Source organism: Dipteris shenzhenensis, chromosome 6 (assembly GCF_047967505.1).
Source record: "Dipteris shenzhenensis isolate YYH24624 ecotype China chromosome 6, Dip_SZ_1.0, whole genome shotgun sequence".
Lineage (NCBI taxonomy): Eukaryota > Viridiplantae > Streptophyta > Polypodiopsida > Gleicheniales > Dipteridaceae > Dipteris > Dipteris shenzhenensis.
Window position 1 is genome coordinate 43,470,230 of NC_141601.1, and position 22,886 is coordinate 43,493,115.

Genomic DNA, 22,886 nt, shown 5'->3' on the forward strand with positions numbered 1-22,886 from the left:
ATGAGCAGCACTGAATGTTTCATAGCTACTTATCTTTTTCATATCCTTGCGGATTTTCTTTCTTAGACCTGCTATGAACCATGCCGTGAGGTACTTTGCATCTGGGCGTGGGTCACATTTGGCGATCAATCTCTTCATCTTTCCCAGGTATGTGCGTACATCTTCCCTCCGGCCTTGTTCGATCTTGCTGAGTTGGAGAGCGGGATCATCTTGTAGCCTCTCCGTTTGAAAGCGACGTTTGAATTCAGTTTGAAGTAGGTCCCATGTAGCACGTTCTTCCACAAGAAGGTCGAGGTACCATTCTGACGCCTCATCAGTTAAGGCCATTGGAAACCAAGCCACCTTAGTTTCATGGGATTGATCACCACCTGCTCGACATGCGGCATCAAAATGTTGGAGGAAGCGAGCAGGGTCTCCCCTACCATTATATTTGGGAAGTTCCAGTTTTCCCAAGGGGCGTCGGCCGTGATTGTTGTGATTTCGTCGATTGAAGAAGTTGTCAGCCTCGGCATCGAGCTCGATGTCCCCATCATGCTCAGGACGACGTCCAGCCATGTTGGGGCGTGGAGGAGTTAAAGGAAGTTGTTGAATCTCAGGGGGGAATTCGGGGTAGAGGATTGGCGGGGGCGGTTGTTGCAGTGGAGTTAGTTGCGGATTGGGCGAGCGTTGGAGTCGAAGTCGTTGGCCGGAACGTAACTGCATGCAGATGGTGCGTGATTTGCCAGGGATATCGCTACCCCAAGTGCGGATGTGGAGGTGGTGTCGTTAGGAGAGTTAGAGTGATGTTAGTGTGTGTAGGGACCGTCGTGTTAATAATGTGCCTAGGATTGTCCTACGTGTGTAGGGAAATGTGCCGGTGCAGACGGATCGTTAATCGGAGGTCGCGGCGTGAAAATACGAGTGAATTAATGCAAAATGAGGCCCACACGGGGGCGCGAACGAACGTGTGCTAGGGATGCCGAAATGGTGTGCAATGGGCTGGAAAAATACCCCGTAACGTGGTGTTTCCGTGTGTGAAATCTGGGTTCAAACGGGGTTCAATTTGGGTCCCAAACGGATGAGTTTCGAGGGGTTAAAGGAGGGCTAAATTTGGCGTTTGGGGGGGGTCCTAATGGTGGTGTGAATGGACTTTAAGTCCAACTGAGGGGTTGAAACTAAGTGACTCTAGTTAAAGAAACGAACCTAGTCTAGTTAGAATCAGTTAATCTAACCTAGCCGAGTTAGTGTAACTAACTATAGTGAAGTTAACTGAGGTTAGGTTTAACTAACCGAACCAAGGGCAAAACTAACCTAGTCTAGGCTTCTGCTAACTAACCTAGATTAACCTAATCTAACTGGGTTAGTCTAACAAGCCTAGGGTTAACCGACTAACCTAACCTAACCTACCAACTAACCTAACCGTAGTTAGTAAGTAACCGTAGGTTAGTTTAGGTTAGGGTTGTTGTTTTTTTTTTTTTTTTTTTTTTTTTTTTGGGGGTTTCCTGTGGGGGGTTCCCCGACGGAGGCGTCAGGGGGGGGGGTGGCGGAGTTTGGCAAGGGGGGCCGCGCAGGGGGGGGTGGGCGGAGGGGGTTCGGGGGTGCGGGGGAGAGGGCGCGAGCGGAGGGGAGGGGGCGGGGGGTGGCGCGGGGGGGTTAGGGGGTGCGCGGGGGGGTTAGACAGAGGGGGCGGGGGTGTTAGGGGGTGCGCGGGGGGTTAGCGCGGGCGGGGGCGCGGGGTGGCGGGCGGGGGGAGCGCGGGGCGGGGCGGGTTGGGGGCGGGCGGGTGCGCGGGGCGGCGGCGCTGCGTGCGCCGCCGCGGGGCGGGGGGCGGGGGTGGCGCGGGGCGCGCCGCCGCGGGGGGCGGGGCGGAGAGCGGGGGTGGGGGGTCACGGGCGGGTAAGGGGGCGCGTGGCTGGCGCTGCGTGCGCCGCCGCGGGGGCGGGGCGGTAGAGCGGGGGGTGGGGGGTCGCGGGCGGGTGAGGGGGCGCGGGGGCGGCGCGCTGCGTGCGCCGCCGCGGGGGAGGGGGCGGGGAGCGGGGGGTGAGAGGTGAGGGGGGGGGGGGCGGCGCTGCGTGCGCCGCCGGGGGGTGGGGGTGTCGCAGGGGGGTGGACAGAGGAGAGAGGGGGATGGGGGGTAGGGGATAAGAGAGAGAGAGGAGAGAGGGTGTGAGAGAGGGGGTGGGAGAGAGAGGGGAGAGAGGAGATAGGGGAGAGAGAGAAGAGAGAGAGAGAGGGGAAAAGGGGAAGAGAATGAGGGGGGGCGAGGGAGGTGGTAGTGGAGGGGGAGTGGGAGAGGGGGAGGGGGGAGAGGGTGAGGTGAGGGGGAGGGGGAGGTGGTAGTGGAGGGGGAGGGGGAGAGGGGGAGGTGAGGGGAGGGGGGAGGTGGTAGTGGAGGGGGAGGGGGAGAGGGGGAGGTGAGGGGGAGGGGGGAGGTGGTGGTGGAGGGGGTGGGGGAGAGTGGGAGAGGGGGAGAGGGGCGGGGGTGGGGAGAGTGGGAGGGGGAGAGGGGGGTGGAGGGGGAGTGGGAGAGGGGGAGGGGGGAAGGGGAAGATGAAGGGGGAGGGGGGAGGGGAGGGGGAGGGGGGGAGGTGGAGATGGAGGGGGAGGGGGGACGGGGAGGTGGAGGTGGAATGTGGTGGTGGAGGGGGAGGGGGAAGGGGGAGGGGGAGGTGGAAGGTGGTGGTGGAGGGGGAGGGGGAGGTGGAGGGGGAGGGGGAGGGGGAAAAGGGGAAGAGAATGAGGGGGGGCGAGGGAGGTGGTAGTGGAGGGGGTTAACGAGGGGGTGGAGAGAGAGGGGGAGATGGTGGTGGAGGGAGGGGGGAAAGAGGGGAAGGGGGGAGGAGGTGGAGGGGGAGGGGTAAAAGAGCAACAAAAAAAAAACTGAAAGACGGAAATTGAAAAGCAAGGCGAAGTGGTTACCTGACGCTCTCCAAGTCTTTCTCGATAGAACGGGATTGTCGCGGAACAATGGACGGTGGGTGGAAGGCTAGGTCATTGCTGCGAGAAGGGCTCGATGTTACTTACATGGCGAGGATAGGAGTAAGGGGGCGGTCGATGGAGAGGGAGGAGTGTCTTGCGTGGGGCTCGGAAGGAGGAAGAGAATGGAGGCAAAAAGTGTGAGATGAAGAATGAGGGGGGGGGTGGAGTAGGTTTTTATAGGTTTGGATTTTAGGTTTAGGGTTTAGGTTTAGGGTTTAACCCTAAACTCTTCCCGAGCCATAACTCTTTATGGAGAGCTCGGTTTGCCTTTCTGTAAAAAGGTAAAATGATCGTACTTGGAAGCTCTACGCAACCGTGTTCACTACCTAGCCTAATTGTACATCAAGTGGCTTTTATACCTACCTACGCATGTTTACTCGTCGCTACTTGAGACGCTAGTCTCCCCGGCAGCGGCGCCAAATGTTGGCTCTTTCCTACTGCTTCCGTAGGAAGAGCTGGGTATTCTATGTTGCAGGGTTCCGAGGCTTTTTGTCACCTACAGATATATTGGGATTGTCGTTGTAGTATATATGTAGCTTAGGACCTCGAGTCGTGTTCCGGTGAGAGACGTAGGCTTAAGTGTGGTGAGTAAACATAATGCAAGCATGTGTAAAAGGCACGTAAACCATTGTTGTTGGGGTAATGAAGGCTTTCGCCTTCATTGGGGGTTGTAGGGTTTAGGAGGAGTTTAAGGGTTCAGAAGGAGGTTCCAGGGTTTAGGAAGAGTTCAAGGGTTCAGAAGGAGGTTCCAGGGTTTAGAAAGAGTTCAGGGTTAGGAGGAGGATCCAAGGTTCAGAGTATAGTACATGGTGGAGAACTCGTCTCCCTCGTAGATCATTGAGTTTAAGGGTTTAGGAAAGCATAGGAGTGGGAGAGGAAGAAGGTGTAAGAGCATGGGTGAAGTAAGAGAGAGAGGAGGAAGGAGGAGGAGGGAAGAGGAGGTGGGAGAGGGAGGAGAGAGGAGGAGGAGGAGGAGGAAGGAGGAGGAGGAGGAGGAGGAGGGAGGAGGAGGGAGGAGGAGGAGGAGGAGGAGGGAGAAGGAAGGAGGAGAGGGAGAGGATGGGTTGCAGGGTTGGAGGAGAGGGGAGATGGGTTGCAAGGTTAGGACATGCTTTTGGACGTGCAGTGCAAGGAAGCATGGACACTTGAGACAAATGCTTGGAATACCAATGTAGACTCAACACAATGCCCCAAGAGTGTGGGCTTCATTCCATTATGGGGTATTTATACAAGTTGGAGAGCTTCTCTCTCTGCATGTAACACAAAGTCGTATCACAAAGTTGTAACACAAAGTTGTGTCGCAAAGTCGTAACACAAAGTTGTGTCGCAAAGTCGTAACACATTCTCTCTCTTCATGTAGAAGTTGTAACACAAAGTTGTTACACAAAGTTGTTACACAAAGTTGTAACACAAAGTTGTAACACAAAGTTGTGTCACAAAGTTGTATCACAAAGTCGTAACACATTCTCTCTCTTCATGTAGACAAACTCGTAACACAAAGTTGTTACATAAAGTCGTAACATAAAGTTGTGTCTAGAAGTTGTAACACAAAGTTGTAACACAAAGTTGTATCACAAAGTTGTATCACCTTCTCTTTCTTCATAAGTTCATGTTGGCACAGAGTCAACACCCATTTTGGCCCGGACATCACTATCATCTCGGATGGAGAGCCACCCAATCAAGATAGCAGCGAGAGGTTCTTTCCCACTCTTAGAGCTCTAGTGCCTCTTCTTCTGACCATGGGGGCTCAGATTACAGCCCCTCTACACGGAGACCACATTCAGAAGGGTCGGGTGGGCCAACAGAGATACAGAGCCCTTCGATAACTAGCCCTCCTCTCTCCCACATTCTGGTTATGTTTAAACCTCTTCTGGATCTAAACCTCAAACTATCCTCGGCGTTGGCATCTTCAGAGATCCAGACCCTCTGTCTAACTGAGTTCAAAAAGGTCATCTTCCCTCCTATGGATGTGGAACTGTGTACAGAATTCAACATATATTATGACTCCATCTCCAACACTTTTGAGTTAATGGGCTCCAGGCAGCTTCTCACACCCAATTTGGTCTCACAATACATGGGGCTCCCTGCTCTCCCTATTCAGCCTCCTTCCAATGATTCACCACATCTCCTTTCATTCCTTTCACAGTGCAAACCCAACAGGAGGGGATATGATTGCAAAAAGGTTTTGGAAGGTGGAAACAGAGAAGCAATGATCACTCGCTACTTCTTCACTCGCTTCTATTCAGCACCCGGGCATTACTACATCATGAAAGGTATCCGTCCTGCTCTAAATGCTCTCTTCACCATCGCTCAGTATGATTTTTCATCCCTCTTCTATTCAACATTCCAGGCCACTGTTTGAAATCGCACATGCAGAGGCACACACACATGTACTTGTGGAGCTCACCTCACCTTCCTCTTCCACTAGTGGCGGGCTGCAACACCTGCACTTTTTCCTCTACCTTCACATACTTCATCTTCTCCTCACCATCCATCTTCAGCCCCTATGGTTCCCCACTTGAGATCAGCTCCACTGGCTTTTAGTGCAGCCCCAGCATCCTCAACTCTGTTGCATCAGTCTTTGTCCCCTCTTCCTCTCCCATCTCCACACCCACTTTTGCTCCACCCACATCTGCAGCACATGTTTCTAAGCCATCCCCTCTTGGGCTAGCCTCTGGAGCTTTGTTATCCATTTTTCATGCATGAGTTGCCTCTCCATCTATCCCGTTTGAGGCAGATTTTGATTTCCCTGATGATGTTTTCCTGGTCACTCCTCTACCCTCCTTAGGTCTCACCCACCCTAGCATGACATTACCACTAGCCTCCCCCGCAGTCATGACTATCCCCTCTCTGATCATCTCATCAGGGTCAGTAGGGTCATTAGGGTGCACAAATATGGACATTGGCCCCACAGCTCAAGGGGGTCCATCGATAGTAGTTATGGTAGCAGGGACCTCTACCTTGGGATCTCATGGTGGAGAGGCATTAGAGTGACACAGGTTATTGAACTTGAATCTTACTTTGGGAGCCACTGGTGATGCAAAGATACCACCCCACTCAAGTCTAGATGTGATCATTATAGGTCTGGCTACCACAGACATAAATCCAAATATGAGGACACTTGGAACCTCATGGACACAGTTGAGGAGGAGGCAAAGACCACCCCCGGAACATTAGCACACCCACCACACCCTCCCCCTCCCCCTCCCCCTACTGACCTTCATCTAGCAAGTAGTAGAGCTTCTGGATCTTTCATTTTGGCATTTCTTTTTGCGAGCTCTATGCATTTAAATTTTGCAGTTCTCATGTAAATAAAGGAATTTTGGAGTTGTATGGCCATGAGCCAGTTTTATTTCAGTTTTGGATTTGTATGGCCATGAGCTAGTTTTATTTCAGTTTTACAGTTGTATGGCCATGAGCCAGTTCTATTCAAGTTTTGGAGTTGTAAGGCCATGAGCCCTTTCTTTTTCAGTTTTGGGATGTTAGCCACCAGGTCACTTTCTTATTTGCAATTTATACTTAAATTTATCTCACAGAGACCGTCAGTCATTCACTGAGATGGTGAATGATAGTGGCGGGGGATCTGTTGTACTCTAAGTCTCTAGGACTCCCACCAAGAGTCACACCTGGGTCACATCATGGTCACCTCAACAACATACCAAGTTGTTAGACCTTGGTCATACCTAGTCGCATCGTGTTAGACCTTGGTCATACCTAGTTCACATCTTGGTCACTTTGGAACAAATAGTACATGACTTGACTTGGACATGACTTGACATGACTTGGACACATGTGACTTGATAGTACATGACTTATAGAGGACCTGGACATGACTTGGATATGACGGAAGCAATACATGACTGAAGAGTACCAAACCTCAACCTCGACCCACCATGGTCAAAGTTGATTAGAGGGAAGTAAAGGAAAGTACTGGTGCAATGGTGCATGGGGTACATCTGTTGGTGCACATGGGAAGCAGTCCAGTAGAGTGCACAGGCACACAGGCGGTACTCATTGGTGCACATGGGAAGCAGTCCAGTAGAGTGCACAGCCACATAGGCGGTACTTGTTGGTGCACATGGGAAGCAGTCCAGCAGTTAAGAGGTATAGGTGGTGCACCAACCCTCGCAACCAACTAGTGTCAGGAGCGCATGGAATAGACGGGAAAACACATGGAGCACAGGATTCACTAACTCAGAACAGGCTGGAGTGTTGCAAAAACCATCAAGGGCGAAGCGGCCCACAAACGGTGGAATGGCTAAGGATGCAGGAAGACATCCATTAGGAAGGAGGAAAGGAGATTTCCAGTAGGGGAGCAGATGAGGAGAAGGTGAAGAGGGGGAAATGGAGAAAAGGGGGGGACATTCTAGGAGGGGGAGGAGGCATGAGTGAAGGAGTGAGAGGCTAGAGTCAAGAGCTCGCCTTGTGTGTATCTTCTCTTGGTGTATCAGTCATCTTTCTTTCTAACGAACTTTGCTACTTCCCCTCTCTTCTCGCTTCTCTGAGATCTCTTCCCATTGTCTTCTCCTCCCCTCCTCTCCCTTCACCTAGTACAACGGACCCTGTGTCATGTGGTTGAAGTTCTTCTCCATTCATGTTGCGGGTTGGCTTTTATGATGTTGTTCTGCCTTAATCTTCTTCTTGCTCACATCACTTCAGCAAATGTATTGCTTGCACATAGTTGACACCATCAACTAGCACTCGCCTACGTACCATCAGTGGCACCTATGGCATGTCTTACGTGCTTCTCGCGCTAGTGGCCCTAGGCCTCCAGTAATACTTCCGGAAGTGTTAGGACCCCCCCCCCTTAAACACTCCCCTCCATTTTGCCTCCCACCTGACAACACGTGTGCGGCTCCCCTCTATTCTTCCGACCCCCTCCTGATAGCCATCGTTCCCTCCCACATCCTAATAGATCTCTCCAACCAGTTGTAGTGACAACTTTGCAGTTGTAATGCCAGATCTCCCTCCGACAAACAGAATCTTGCCTCGAGCGGATGGAATCTATCGAGCTCTCCTACGTTTCATTGCAAAAAAGGCATAGTCTTCTTTTAACAATCAAAGCATGCTCTCTCTTCTCTCTCTCTCTCTCTCTCTCTCTCTCTCTAGATTCGCTCTCTACGTTTTTAATATGTGTCCACATGTTTTTATTGTTTTGAAAACATGTTTTAAGATAATTTTTAAGACATTTTCTTACTATAAACATGTTCTTGAATGTGTGTGTATATATATATATATATATAGAGAGAGAGAGAGAGAGAGAGAGATTTAGATTTTAATATGTTTTTAAAACAAAAACATTTATGCCATTTTTTGATACTATTGTTTTTAACGTACTATAAACATATCTTGAATGTGGAGAGAGAGAGAGAGAGAGAGAGAGAGAGAGAGAGACATTTTAATATGTTTTTAAAACAAAAACATTTATGGCATTTTTAGATACTAATATTTTTAACGTTATAATAATATATTTTTATAAAATTTTTAAATATATTTTATGATCATATTAGTTCCATAATCATTTAACATAATAATATTATAGTATGTTTTTAAGATACTAAATATAATCTAAAAGAGAAATTTATTATGTTTTTAAGATACTATTTTTTAAGATGCTTTTAATGAAGCAATTCGATAATAATAATTAATATTTTTAATGTTATGAAAACATGTTTTAAGATGATATTTAAGACATTTGTTACGATAATATGCAAGGCCGCTCCTATTTTTTGAGCACATCCATCAATCATTTATCAAGCAAAGGGTAGACAACGAGTCCATGGGAAAATAGTTGTTCATGCCCAACTAATATTTTTAACGTTATAATAATACATAGAGACGTAGGAGGGAAGAGAAGAGGCAAGAGGAGATGAGGGAGAGAAAGAGAGAGAGCAAAGTGACAAAGAGAGATAGAGAGAGGAGAGAGAGAGAGAGAGAGAGAGAGAGAGAGTAGAGGTGATGGTGAGTAGAGGTGCGGGGCTAAGGGAGTAGCGTGCACCACAAGGGGAGAGAGAGAGAGAGAGAGAGAGAGAGTAGAGGTGATGGTGAGTAGAGGTGCGGGGCTAAGGGAGTAGCGTGCACCACAAGGAGAGAGAGAGAGAGAGAGAGAGAGAGAGTAGAGGTGATGGTGAGTAGAAGTGTGGGGCTAAGGGAGTAGCCTGCACCACAAGGAGAGAGAGAGAGAGAGAGAGAGAGAGATTTTAATATGTTTTTAACAAAAACATTTATGGCATTTTTTGATACTAATACTTTTAACGTACTATAAACATGTCTTGAATGTGGAGAGAGAGAGAGAGAGAGAGAGAGAGAGAGAGAGAGAGAGATAGATTTTAACATGTTTCTAAAACAAAAACATTTATGGCATTTTTAGATACTAATTTTTTAACCTTATAATAATATATTTTAATAAATTTTTTAAATAGAATTTATGATCATATTAATTCCATAATCATTTAACATAATAATATTATAGTATGTTTTAAGATAATAAATTTATAAGATACTAAGTTTAATCTAAAAGAGAAATTTATTATGTGTTTAAGATATTATTTTTAAAGATGTTTTTAATGAAGCAATTTGATAATAATAATTAATATTTCTAATATTCTGAAAACATGTTTTAAGATGATTTTAAAGACATTTTTAAAGATAATATGCCAGGCCGCTCCTATTTTTTTAAGATAAAATTTTATAAGATACTAAATTTAATCTAAAATACTTATTTTTAAGATGTTTTTAATGAAGCAATTGGGTTATGAAGGGAGAGAGACTAGAGGGTCCATGAAGCGGACACCTAGCCACAACCACACACACACACACCTTTGCACACTTATCTCACAAATCCTTTAGAAATTAATAAATTGAGCTATTGTTTTTTTGTAGTATAAGAAGACATACTCCATTGGATACCTTTGCGCATACATATATTTTTCCACTTCAAAGACTAATTACAAAAGGGGCATCACGTTTGGACTTCAGATACACATTCCCTCACATGCGTGTGTACATACAATTAGGTGCATATGGGAATAAGCCATGTGGGTAATCCTCTTGCGAAAGGAAAAACATTGGAAGGAAAATAAAAGAAAATCAAGTTGGACAATCATCAATTGAGCCCATGTGGCACTTTAGAGAGGTTTAATAAATATTATAGCCTATATTTATTTTTTCTAGATGTGTTAAGTCCGTGTGTGTGTGTGTGTGTGTGTGTGTGTGTGTGCACGCATGCATGTATCCAACCTTTAGACTTGATGGATGAGGTTGGGGAATCTCTCCAAATTCTTTTAAAATTTTAATATTTAAAATCTCTCTCTTTACAAAATAGAAACAAAAATTATTATTTAAAATCTCTCATGATTTGTAGAAATAGTTTGCGATGTTGTTAAAGATGTGCTTCAGTACCATATACTAATTCAAATGGGGTGTGTCTAGTGGATGTCTTGTGAGTAACATTGTATGCTCAAACCGCCTCAACAACTTTCTGATCCCACTGGCCTCGATGTTTGTCCGGCATTTTTCTTATGGACGTGCACAAGAGGCCATTGACCCGCTCCACTTGACCCATGGATTATGGATAATAAATGCTGGAGGTGTGATGATCGATACCCATACGTTCCGTGAGCGACTTCATGGCTTCATTCACAAGAATGGACTCCCATGATCGAATACAATCTCCATAGGTGTCCCAAAACGCGTACATATGCACTCAAAGATGAAATTTGAGACTACCTTACCATTTGCTATTGACAGAGCTACAGCTTCAGCCCACTTGGTGACATATTGTGTCGCCACCCAAAGGTACTTTTTCTTGCAGGCTGTCATTGGTAGAGGGCCCACAAAATCAATACCCCATTTCTGAAATGGATGAATGGACATCAACTGGATGATGTTGCCCAGGCCGTAAATCCTTCTTACCAAAGAATTGGCCAGCTTGCACGTCTTGCAATACATAGCTACATCTTTGAACATAGTTGGCTAGTAATATCCTGCATGTAGAATCTTCTTGGTGGTGTAATCTGCTACGTAGTGTCCACCACAAAAACCATCTTGGTGTTGCTGCAACACTTTGGGTACTTCTTCTATATCAATAGCTCTTCTTAATACATTATCCATGCCTTGGTGATACAACACCCCATCAAAGAGTGTATAGTGCCTACTATTTCTACAAATCTTCTTCCGCTCATAACTAGTGTAGTCAGGCAAAAAAGAAAAGGTAGCCAGAAACTTGTAGATACCTCTATACCATGGATCATCTGCTTCCATGGTTGCTACAAGGTTCACTTCACGACTTTCTTCCAAATTAATTAAGGCTTTCTTCAAATTAGAACGACCCCCTTTTACAATTTTGAAGGTAAAATCATACTCTTGAAGGATTGCTAACCACTTAGCCAACCGGCCAAGGGGATTAGGCAACTGCAAAACCTACTTTGCAAGACCATTGCTTGAAATAATGACAAAAGCTCTATAAGCCACATAATGCTTTAACTTTTCAATGCAAAACACCAAGGATAGAGCATGCTTGTCAGCATCAAAATAGCGCAGCTCTGTTTCAAGTATTTACCGTGAAGCGAATTGAATGGGACACATGAATCGGTCTTCCCCTTGCTGGAGAAGAATCCCTACCAAAGTGTGCTCTCCAAACCCTAGGTTGATATAAAAGATCTTGGACCAATCGGGGCTGCAGAGAATAGGCTCAGATGCAAGAGCCTCCTTGATTTGCACAAACCTTTGGTCACATTCTTCATTCCATGAAAAATTAACACCATCTTTTAACAACATAGTCATGGGTCAAGTCAAAGCAGCATACTGATCAATGAAGCGCCGCTAGTAATATCCTGCCAAGTTCACAAAGAAATGCACCTCATGCCTTGTGGTGGGTGGAGAGAGCTTAAGAATTGCACCAACCTTATCTGGATCAGGCCTAACACCATCTACTGAGACTATGTGCCCAAGCAATCTTCCTTGAGTGGCCCCAATAGTGCATTTCTTGGGGTTTAGGCTACCATTTGCTTCATTAATCCTTTGGAAAGCCATGCGAACCTTCATGATGTGTGCACTTTGTGTAGAAAATATGTAAAAATCATCTAAAAACACTTCCAAGAAACTCCCCAAATAAGGGGCAAAGACCATCTGCATGAACTGTTGGAATGTAGTTGGAGCATTAGTAAGACCAAACAGCATCACTTTGAAAGCAAAAGTTGCCCATGGCGTGGCAAATGTAGTCTTGTACACATCTTCTTTTGCAATTTTGATTTGATAAAACCCTGAGTAGCCATCACAAAAAGTGTACATCTCATGGATGCTCACCTTCTCCAGAATGATGTCCTAAAATGGCAAAGGATGATGATCGCTTTTCATGGCCGCGTTGAGTTTCTTGTAGTCGATCAAAACCTGGCACTTATTCTTCTTGGGAGTGACAACCACTTTTTCGAGCGCTTATCTCGTGTATTAGACCTGCCGTAATCACTGCTAGTGTCTGAGTCGGTCATGCCATCCTCGATGTCAATGGTTACCACATGAGCAGCACTGAATGTTTCATAGCTGCTTATCTTTTTCATATCCTTTCCGATTTTCTTTCTTAGACCTGCTATGAACCATGCCGTGAGGTACTTTGCATCTGGACGTGGGTCACATTTGGCGATCAATCTCTTCATCTTTCCCAAGTATGTGCATACATCTTCTCTCCGGCCTTGTTCGATCTTGTTGAGTTGGAGAGCGGGATCATCTTGTAGTCTCTCTGTTTGAAAGCGTCGTTTGAATTCGGTTTGAAGTAGGTCCCATGTGGCACGTTCTTCCACGAGAAGGTCTAGGTACCATTCTGATGCTTCATCAGTTAAGGCCATTGGAAACCAAGCCACCTTGGTTTCATGGGATTGATTGCCACCTGCTCGACATGCGGCATCAAAATGCTGGAGGAATCGGGCTGGGTCTCCCCTACCATTATATTTGGGAAGTTCCAGTTTTCCCAAGGGGCATTGGCCTTGATTGTTGTTATTTTGTCGATTGAAGAAGTTGTTAGCCTCTACATCGAGCTCGATATCCCCATCATTGTCATGACGGCGTCCAGCCATGTTGGGGCGTGGAGGAGTTAAAGGGAGGGGTTGAATCTCAGGGGGGGATTCGGGGTAGAGGAGTGGCGGGGGCGAGTGTTGCAGTGGAGTTATATGTTGATGTGGCGAGCATTGGAGTCAAAGGCATTGGCCGAAACGTAGCTGCATGTAGATTGGGCGAGATTTGCCAAGGGTGTCTACCACAAGTGCAGGTGTGGATGTAGTGTTGTTGGGAAGGTTAGATTGGTGTTAATGTGTGGAGGGACCGTTGTGTTAAGAATGTGCCTAAGATTGTCCTACGTGTGTAGGGAAATGTGCCGGTGCAAACGGATCGTTAATAGGTGATCACGGTGTGAAGATATGATCGAATTGGTGCGAAATGAGGCCCACACGGGGGCGCGAATGAACAAGTGCTAGGGATGCCAAAATGGTGGGCAATGGGCTGGAAAAATACCTCGTAGCGTGGTGTTTTTGTGTGTGAAATCTAGGTTCAAATGGGGTTCAGTTTGGGTCCCAAATGGATGAGTTATGAGGGGTTAAAGTAGGGGTAAAATTGGCCTTGGGGGGGGTCCTAAAGGTGGTGTGAATGGACTTGAATTCCAACCGAGGGGTTGGAACCAAGTTAATCCAGTTAGGTTAACTAACCTATTTGTCTAGTTAGATGCCTAACAATTAGTCTAACCTAACCTAGTTAATGTTAAACTAACCACAGTTAGTACAACTAACCTAGTTAGGGTAACTAACTAGCAGTTATACTAACTGAGCTAAGGTTGACACTAACCTAATGTAGGTTAATACTAACCTAACTGAATGCACTAACTACAGTTAGTGACTAACTGAAGGTTCGTTATCTAACCTAAGGTAAACTAAGCCTAGGTTAGACTAACTTAACCTTAATGTGACTAACCTAACCTAGGTAAGGCTAATCCTAGGGTTAGGTTAGGTTTTTTTTTTTTTTGGCTGGGGGGGGCTTCCTTGTTGGTGGCGGGGGGGGGGTTGGTTTTCGTGTGGCGGCAAGGGGAGGGGGGGGGGGGGGATTTTGCGCAGGGGGTGTAGGGGAGGGGAGGGGAGGGGAGAGGGTGGTCGCGGTGTGGGGGAAGGGGGAGGGTAGAAAGGACCCGTTTGAATCCAAGTGAACCCTATGTCAATCCCTCAGTCTAGAGTGTCCTCATAACTGATCCAAAAGCCATTGGATTTGTTCCAATTAATGTGTGCACCTTCCGCAATGAAAAACAAAGCCAACGCCATCCTGAATGAGGTCAGTGTTTGTGGAGTGCATCCAAAAAAATAGTTGTACCATCTGCCAACTCAATGTCTAAGAGCTCATCCTCCTGCCTCAATGCAAGGCTGAGCCCTACAATATCAGCTTGAGATCTAATGTAATAGCTCATAGCTTCAGCCACAAATAAGAATAGAAAGAGGGCTATAGGGCATCCTTGGCGGATTGAGCAAGTAATCTCAACTGAACCTATCCCCCCTGACTCCACCAATAAGAACCTATGGGCTGATCTGTACAAGGCTGATACCCATCTGATCCATGCATCTAAGAAACCAAAGCAAGTAAGTGTGCCCTCCAAAAAGCCCCAATCAACCCTGTCATTAGATTTCTCAAAGTCCAGGAGTAGAATAGCTAGCCTGTGGCCATTCTGCATGGCCTAGTTAAAAGACTCCCAAAATGAGAAGATGTTGTAAAAAATGCTCCTGCCAGGCACAAAGCCCATTTGCGTATCACGGATAAGTTCTAGTAGAAAGGGCTGCAGACGAAGGCTGATAGCTTTTGCTAAGATTTTATACAAAGTACCTAGCAAAGTAATCGGTCTCCACTAAGACACTAAATTCCTTTAACCCCCTTTTGGAATCAAATGAATGAGGCCCTCGGTAAGTGAGTCTAGCATCTCACCCGACTCCCAAACACCCTGTAGGGCTGAAGTAATGTGATCCCCAAACTGATCCCAAAAAAAGGGGGTAAGTCCCTCTCAACTAGGACACTTGCCCTTGTGAAGGGCAGAGAGAGCAGCCCTGAACTCTATGTTGGTGAAGGGTGCATCAAGTGAGACAATCATATCCCCAGTCAACCAACACAGGTAAGTGTGGCCAAATAACCACTCTAGCATCATCCGAGGCTGAGTGTCAAGATCTGTTGTAAGAAGGGAGGCATAGAAATCGGTGGCAACCTACAAGACGGCATCCATATGTGTTTGAAGAACTCCGCATGAGTCAACAAGCTGTAATACGCTCTCCTTACTATGTCTGGGGCCAAAAGTAGAGAAGAACTGCTTGTTGACCCTACCTCCCATCTGAGTCCATGTTGTCTCTGTTTATCCCAAGTGCAAGTTTCGAGGGTGTTGGTCACCTACAGTCGTGTCATTGCTTGTTGTAGCATAGGTGTTCACAAGTGTAGCATAGGTCATCGGGTCATGTTCCGGTGAGAGGTGTAGGCTAAAGTGTGGAAAGCAGATCTCATGCATGCATGGGTGAGAAAGAGGGTTTGATTATATAATGATTGATAGAGGCTCTCGCCTCCATGAGAGTTCACAAGTTTAGAAGGGCATTTCAGGGTTTGAAAGGGGGACAAGGCTGAGAGAGCTAACTAGGAGTTCCAGGGTTCAGAGGGAGTTGCAAGGTTTAGGAGGAGTCCAAGATTGAGGAGTGGAGAGCTAGTCTCCTTCACGGATTCGAGGGGTAGGGGTTGAGGATGAGGGGCAAGGAAGGAGGAGGAGGGAGGAGGAGGAGGGAGGACGAAGGAGGCGGCGGACGAGGAGGAGGAGGAGGGAGGAGAGGAAGGGAAGAGGAGGGAGGAGGGAGGAGGAGGAGGAGGGAGGAGGAGGAGGAGGGAGGAAGGAGGCATGGACGCAATGGACATCAATCACATGAACACAATAGTGAGCTTGAACACTGAACCCCAAATAGTGGGAGCTTCATTCCATTAAGGGCTATTTATACATGTTGGTCTCTATACAATCCGTAGGTACCTCCATGGTGGGACCTCTTTTGTAGGAGACCTTTTGGACAGGAGTCCCTCCACTTTTGGGGGGGATCTTTTGGGTCTCTACACAAGGTGGGGGGACCTCAGAAAGTGTAGGCTTTTAGTCGTTCTCTCTCTAGATTTAGTATTTCTCTCTCTAGATCCTAATTTTACAAGTATCATTGGATCTTTTCTAGAGAGGATTTTGGCTATCCTCATCCTTTCAGATTTATCATACCATCTTTCAGGCTTAAGATATTACAAGTAGAGCTTTGCCGCTAAGGAGGGCCTTACAAAGATAGTGTTGAGGACCTAGGTTTCTCATATGCATGATGGGCAGCTTTCTACGTCAGACTTAGCTCTGTAGCCCTCTCTGATATTAGCAACTTTTATCTTTCGGTGGCTCGTATCAAGAGGGGTGAGATCCTCAGGCATGAGACAGGTATCCATCCAGCAATTGGTTTCCCTCCAGAGAGAGGAGTAGAGGAGGCCTACAGACGCTTGGATTCAGGAGCGCCTTGCTGCCAGCAAGGGCCTAGCAACAATCACTTTTAGATTAGAGAGCAGAGTATGCCTTTCATGCAAGAGAGTCATTTTGGACTATTAACCTTGTGGCAACAAGGGCCAGAAGTGTAGTCTAGGACAACTATGAGAGCATTGTGTGTGTACAGTAGTATAAAAGGCATCAGGAATCCTAACACTGGCAGAACGGCCCCTCGCATGAGGATTTGAAACCATCAAAATCACTGGAAAATGATCCGAAGTGGCACCCCAGCTGCAATGCTAATTGTACCACCTCTGTCAAGAGCCCAATTATCCACATAAAATTTGTCGATACGTGCATGGATAGGTATTTGCAATCTCATATTCAACCAAGAAGACCAGAGAGAAAGTGGTTGAGTGTAAAAAGCATCATCGTGCCAAGCATCCCTGCCATTGTACTGAAAAAGGAAGGCATCTTAAGCTGCTCTCTCTAGGGAGTGGATACCACCTTCCCTACCACCCCTTTTGTCTGAGGGCATTTCAACCATGTTGAAATCGCCCCCTATAATCCAAGCCTCTACAATATGTGACCAATAGAGTAGTTCGTTCCATAAAAGGACACGATCCCCTCTAGAATTGGGTGCATAAAGGTTTAAAAGACCAACCTTTTGCCCACCAATCAAAAGTAAAATCCACTGTGCTCTAGAGGGGACTACGATCCCATGTCCAATCACCAAGGGGAGAAAAGAAAAAGAAACAGAGATGCAAGTACCTCCCCTATTACCCAAGGCGGGCGACCAAGAAGTATGGCTTGAGAGAAGCTTACCTGACTTGGCACAATCCCTGACATCCAATTTGTGTTCCTGAATCATAAGAATATCATTGGGTCCCCTAGTAACACCTGGATGAAGGAGGTTGCAAAGCAACTACCTACTACGACGGCGGTGAGGTACACCCCCGAGGACCTGAATGTTCCAACTGACAATCATCATCTGCGAGAGGAAGAGGCCGGATGGAAGATCCTACCCAACCTGGTAGTGGAGAAAGCCCTCTCCTGCGAAAAGTTCCTCCTATCAAGAGGAGGGAAGTTAGCTCGGGATAGCACACCCACACCTGCTGAGGGGGAAACTCTATCCACGGATGTCTGAAAAATGTGATCCTCGAGCGTAGAGGGTACAAATTCCTCCTCTACCTCAAACTCAGCCAAGTCTGCCAGAACTGAAAATGAATTCCTGCGACGCACCTTTGGCATGCAAGAGTGCGAAGGAGCCTTGCAGATGGAGGAGTGGAACCCATAACCCCCTTACCTCTGTCAAGAGTAAACAGAAGTGCAAGAGGAGGGAGGTGCTGCAAGACCCCGACCTGGTGCTGTCTCTAACCTCGGCCACGACTTTGGCATTATTCTCAAGTAAGGCATAGGTCTCTGCCATAAGGATCTCCCTAGGTGACTGCTCCTACACATGAACATATGCACAACGAACTAGGACATGAATGTCTCCTGCCTAAAGAGACGGGTCCGCAGCACCATCAGTGGTAGCCTAAGGTGGAATTGGCTCCCCAACTCTGACAGACACCCAACGGGAGATGATAGAAACAGGACGTACTGACTGTCCTGTTTGTGCTAAAGAAGTACTAGGATGAGAGGTTGAAGGTCCTGGCCGTGTTGAAGAATAACTAGGACGAAAGGCCGGTCTTGGCTGTGAAGTCAAAGGTCTAAGTGCGGGAAGAGGTAGGAACTTGCCGTGAGGAAGGTCCAAGTCGGGTGGATCTATGAGGCACACTCGTGGACCTTTTAGGCCTTTTCTTCTTTCTTTTCCTTGGGCAGTCTCTAGCAAAGTGCCCAGGGGTCGTGCAAATCCTACACTGTCTTGTCTCCCCGCAATCTCGACTCTCTGTTTGAAGAAGGACCCTTGTGGACGCTGAAGCATAATGTTGTCATTTGAGATGTTAATGACCCTAACACGTGGTACCCCATCTAAGCCGACTGCCTCTGCTGTCTGTGGAAGGCATCCCAGGGAGAGGGGGGATCTCGCTAACCATCCCAAAGGCGGCTCCAATGGAATGCAAAAGTTGGTGGTATACTTGAGGAATGCCGAGGAATCTGATGAAAAGTGACGTCGCCCGACTCTCCTCCTCAAAAGGATCAAACCCCAATGAGAAAGTGCTAATGGACTAGCCTGAAGCATTGAACCTGCTACCTCCGAGGAGTCAAAAACAACCTAGAAGAATCCTCGCCCAAGCAGACGAACATCTGTGAGGTGCCCTAAGAGGTCTCTAAGTAGAGCGAAGAGCATCCAATCCTTGGCCTGTAATCTGGAAGGAGGGGACCCATGGATTTGAGCAAAGAGTGATGTTGAACTCTCTTGCTCTGCTTCTTTTTTAAGTTGTTGCAACTCGTGTTTTGAAAAAAATCACTGTTTTCGTGGTTGGTGGGAGTGGACGGAGATTGGTGGGTGAGGTTGACTCGAATACGAAAAGGTTCCTTTTGCACTAAGCTGCTCGGGAGAGAAGAAGGAGGAGGGTGGGCTGAGGAGGAGGAGGAGAGAAAAAGGAGGAGGGGGGGAGGAGGAGGAGAGGAGGGAGGGGGCGGAGACCGAAGCGAGGGGAGGGGGGAGGAGGCGGGGGGGGAGGGGTAGAGCAGGCGGGGAAAGGCTAAAGCGAGGGGGAGGGAGGGCTGAGAAGGGGTAGAGGAGGTGGGGGGGGAGGGAGGGAAGAGGCGTGGGTAGAGGAGGCGGGGGAGAGGGCAGAGGCAGAGTGTAGGGAGCAGGGCTAAGAGGGAGGTAGTTGTGAGAGGAGACGGGAGAGAGGGTTGAGGTGGGGGGAGGGAGGGAAGAGGCGGGGGTAGAGAGGAGGGCTATAAGGGCTGAGACAACGGGTAGAGGAGGCGAGGTAGGGAGCGGCTGAGAGGGAGGCTTTTGGGAGAGAGGGAGGAGAGGCAATGAGCGAGATGGGGCGGAGGAGAGGAAGGGCTTGATACGTGTGTGTATAGTGTGTGTGTGTGTGTGTGTGTGTGTACACACACACACACACACACACACACACACACACAAATAAACAAAAATATATATATTTTTATTTATTTATAAAATAATAGATATATATATAAAAGTATAAACAAATATATAAACAAGTGGAGTACAAGTACTTGTGAGCACTGCCTTCAATTGGTTCTGTCAAAGGAAAACAATTGTCAAGATGAATGAATGATTAATTTGCAACACCGATGATGGAAGCCCGTGTATAGGAAAGTTCGAATGGTTTGCAAACTCCATGTGTGTGTGTGTGTGTGTGAGAGAGAGAGAGAGAGAGAGAGGGGGAGAACCAAAATAGTAGGGGGCCACGTGGTGAAAAATGGTGTGGGACACTTTTTAAAGAAAAGTGTAACGGTAGCGTTGCTTGGAAGGTAGTGCTAATAAATAAGAATAAATATATATTTATATTTATACGAACCTCCCCTTGCCCTCACAGCCTGATCCCTCCGTGTGGGCCCTACCACCCGTGCTCTTTGCGGCCACATGGCCTATCGTGGCGCAACGTGGTGCGTGCACTAGCTCTACCACCTCACCCATTTTTGTCTCTCAACCCACGATCTGACCCGTCGCAAGTTGCCATGTGGCACGCGGAACTTGCATTGTCCTACCATGCACATTTAGGGTAAGGGGGCTAGTACTATGGAGGGCTAACTTTTTAGCACTAATCTATGACGAAAATGGCCTTCCTAAAATCCGAAATCAGATTTGAAGCTATCGCAATCATTCGGGTCATAATAGGGAGCTAATTTTTATTTCAAACTTTTCCAAAAAATTGTGGAAGATAAAAATCTATGAGTGCCAGTGCTTAGGTTAGGTGAGGCCCAGTACTAAGGCATTGTGTGTCCAATAAATGGTGAAAGGAGAGCTTGACACATCATCTTTTTCTATGAAGAGCATTGGGTGGCACCTGTCTCCCTATTGGGGGGGTTGATGAGATTTTAAAGGCACCCGCCTCTTTACTGGCCCCTATACCCTACTCCTTGTTTACCCAGGCCGTGTGTGGCAAGCGCCTGTCTTGAAACGACATGTCCTCCGTGCCACCTCAGCTTCTGTGTTCTCTGGCCCCTGCAACCTACACATCTGCCCCCCGTTTTGGTCGCCACGTGTCATTGACTCACCATCCAGCGTGCCCTCTCTCTTGTCGGGTGCCATGCCATTTGTCGGGGAAGCTGCACCACGTGTCCACCATGTTCCGCACCTGGCGCCATAGAATGGATTCTCTGATAAGATCATGTTCCGCACCTGGTGCCATAGAATGGATTCTCTGATAAGATCCCGAAATCCCCGGACTTCCTCTTTCTTGCGGAGCCTCTGGAGAACCTCCATCCATATAAAATAGAATAGAAGAAGGTTCATGTGGTCCTGTACATCTCTTTCGGAACACGGGCTGATCGGTCAGTGGAACAATTGAGTCCGTTAGCCCTCGCTTAGAGAGAGCCGTTCCTTTGAGCCCTTCCTTCCTGAGTGTCTAGCCACTGCAAGCAAGAGGTCCCTTTTGCAACACGCCTTGATCAGGCCCGCCTCGCCTTCCCCTCAACCTTCCCTTTTCCTCTCAGCTGCCGATCTTCTGATGTCTCGCATTCCCTACAATCGTAGAATCCTATTCTTTCGTATTAACCCCAAAGACTAAGTAAAGCCTCTCTACGGTTCTAGTTGATTTTTATCCCCTTGCAGGTCGGCTGAAGGAAGGAGTAAGCGGGAGACTTGAAGGTCTCTGCAATGACCTCGCGGAATTCGTTGAGGCTGCTGTCAATGGGGTGTCCTTCAGTGAGACTGGGAGGGTGACAACTTTGAGATGAGGCCGTTCTTCGAGAGGCTTACCCGATGGGCAACACATACATCAGAGGGGCTTATTTTCGGCACCTCTGTTATCGATTCAGGTGAGAGGCAGTATTTCTGGTGAGACGACCTTGATTTTCAGGCTGATATGGGGAGGAGGGTAGACGAGTCTCTGTATGCTGAGTGCATCCTCGCAGGTCACACGGTTCAAATGTGGAAGCATTGCACTGGGGATTGCACACAGCCATGTTTTGGCATATGGGCGAGTTCGCTATGGCACTTTATGACGTCATGGGCAGAGTGCGGAAGGGGTGAAAGCGTGTCTGTGAGTCCTGTACATACGCGCACTCTGTTGAAGGTGGAAAACCCATGTGAGAACAAGGCTGGGATAGACTTGGAAGAGATCGAGGCAGAGAGCAGTGGGCAACCAACTAAGGAGGCCATTGCAAAGGCGCAGAGGGTCTTCTCTTTCACCAAAGAGATGATGCGTAGGTTGAAGGAGAGGGCCGGAGGCCGTTTCAGCTCTTACGAGGTTTTGGTTGCCCATATATGGAAATGCACTACCAGAGCACGGGATCACGCCAGGGACGAGAGTGGGCTTCTTTCAGGCAATGAACATGAGAAGGAGGATGGATCCACCTTTGCCGGATCGGTATTTTGGCAATATGCTCCACACGGGGATGACAGCCACCAGTGCAGGAGAGCTCCAAGATGAGGACCTCGCCACCACGGCGGCTCTCATACATGCCTCGATCGCCTCTTGCACCAGTCTCACCATGGAGAGACTTCTACATTGGCTAGAGCTCCATGGGCCTGCTGCACTCGTCGCTCGAGCTTCTCTCAATGATTCTCGCATGCGCGTCTCCAATTCACCCAAATTTCCAATCTATCGTACAAACTTCGGTTGGGGTACACCCATCGCTATTCGATCAGCTATCATGGAGGAGCTTGGTAAGATCGTGTTGTACCCTGGCTCTGAGGGCCTTGGCAGCGTAGATGTGTGCATGGCGCTACTGACGCTTGTCATGCATAGGCTTGCATGTGATCCTACTTTCTGACAGGAGCTCTTATCGCCTATATAGATGCTCTTGAACTATTGATTTCATGGTCCATTCCTAATAACCTAGATGGTAGGGTCCCACTTGTGTTGATAGTGTCCCTTCACTTAGGGGCTTAGCACATGGACTGTTTTAGGATGGGAATTTAAACACTTTTCCCCATCCTATTTCTGCTTGACGTGTCAAACAAACAATTCTGCTTGACGTGTCAAACAAACAAGGCATTTCCTTTCTAAACCTTGTGAATGCATGTGATAACAATCATTGGGTTACTACATTCCCTCAGACACTGTAACACGTGCAGTCGTTTTGGCACGTTTTGTGAATTCAAGCATTCTTGTGTACCGTTCTTTGTTCCCTTGGTTTTCTTGTTGGCACTCACACACGGGGTGGGTTGAGTGCACGTGAAAGAGAGGGGGAACGGGGGTGAACGTCCAGGCAGGTGATTGGGTGCTGGTGCGAGACCTCGACGAACGAGGGGACGTGGGTCGTGGAGACCCTTGGGTACGTTTTTGATCATAACTTTTGCGTTCAGACTCCGATCGAGGAGCTTCTTGAACCG

At 47.7% G+C, this 22,886-nt stretch overlaps 1 pseudogene; it reads left to right on the forward strand.

Moving 5' to 3' along the window:
- Positions 1 to 22,359, forward strand: part of LOC147901205 (hydroxycinnamoyltransferase-like) — a 36,802-nt pseudogene extending 14,443 nt beyond the window's left edge.
- The last annotated feature ends 527 nt before the right edge of the window (positions 22,360 to 22,886 follow it).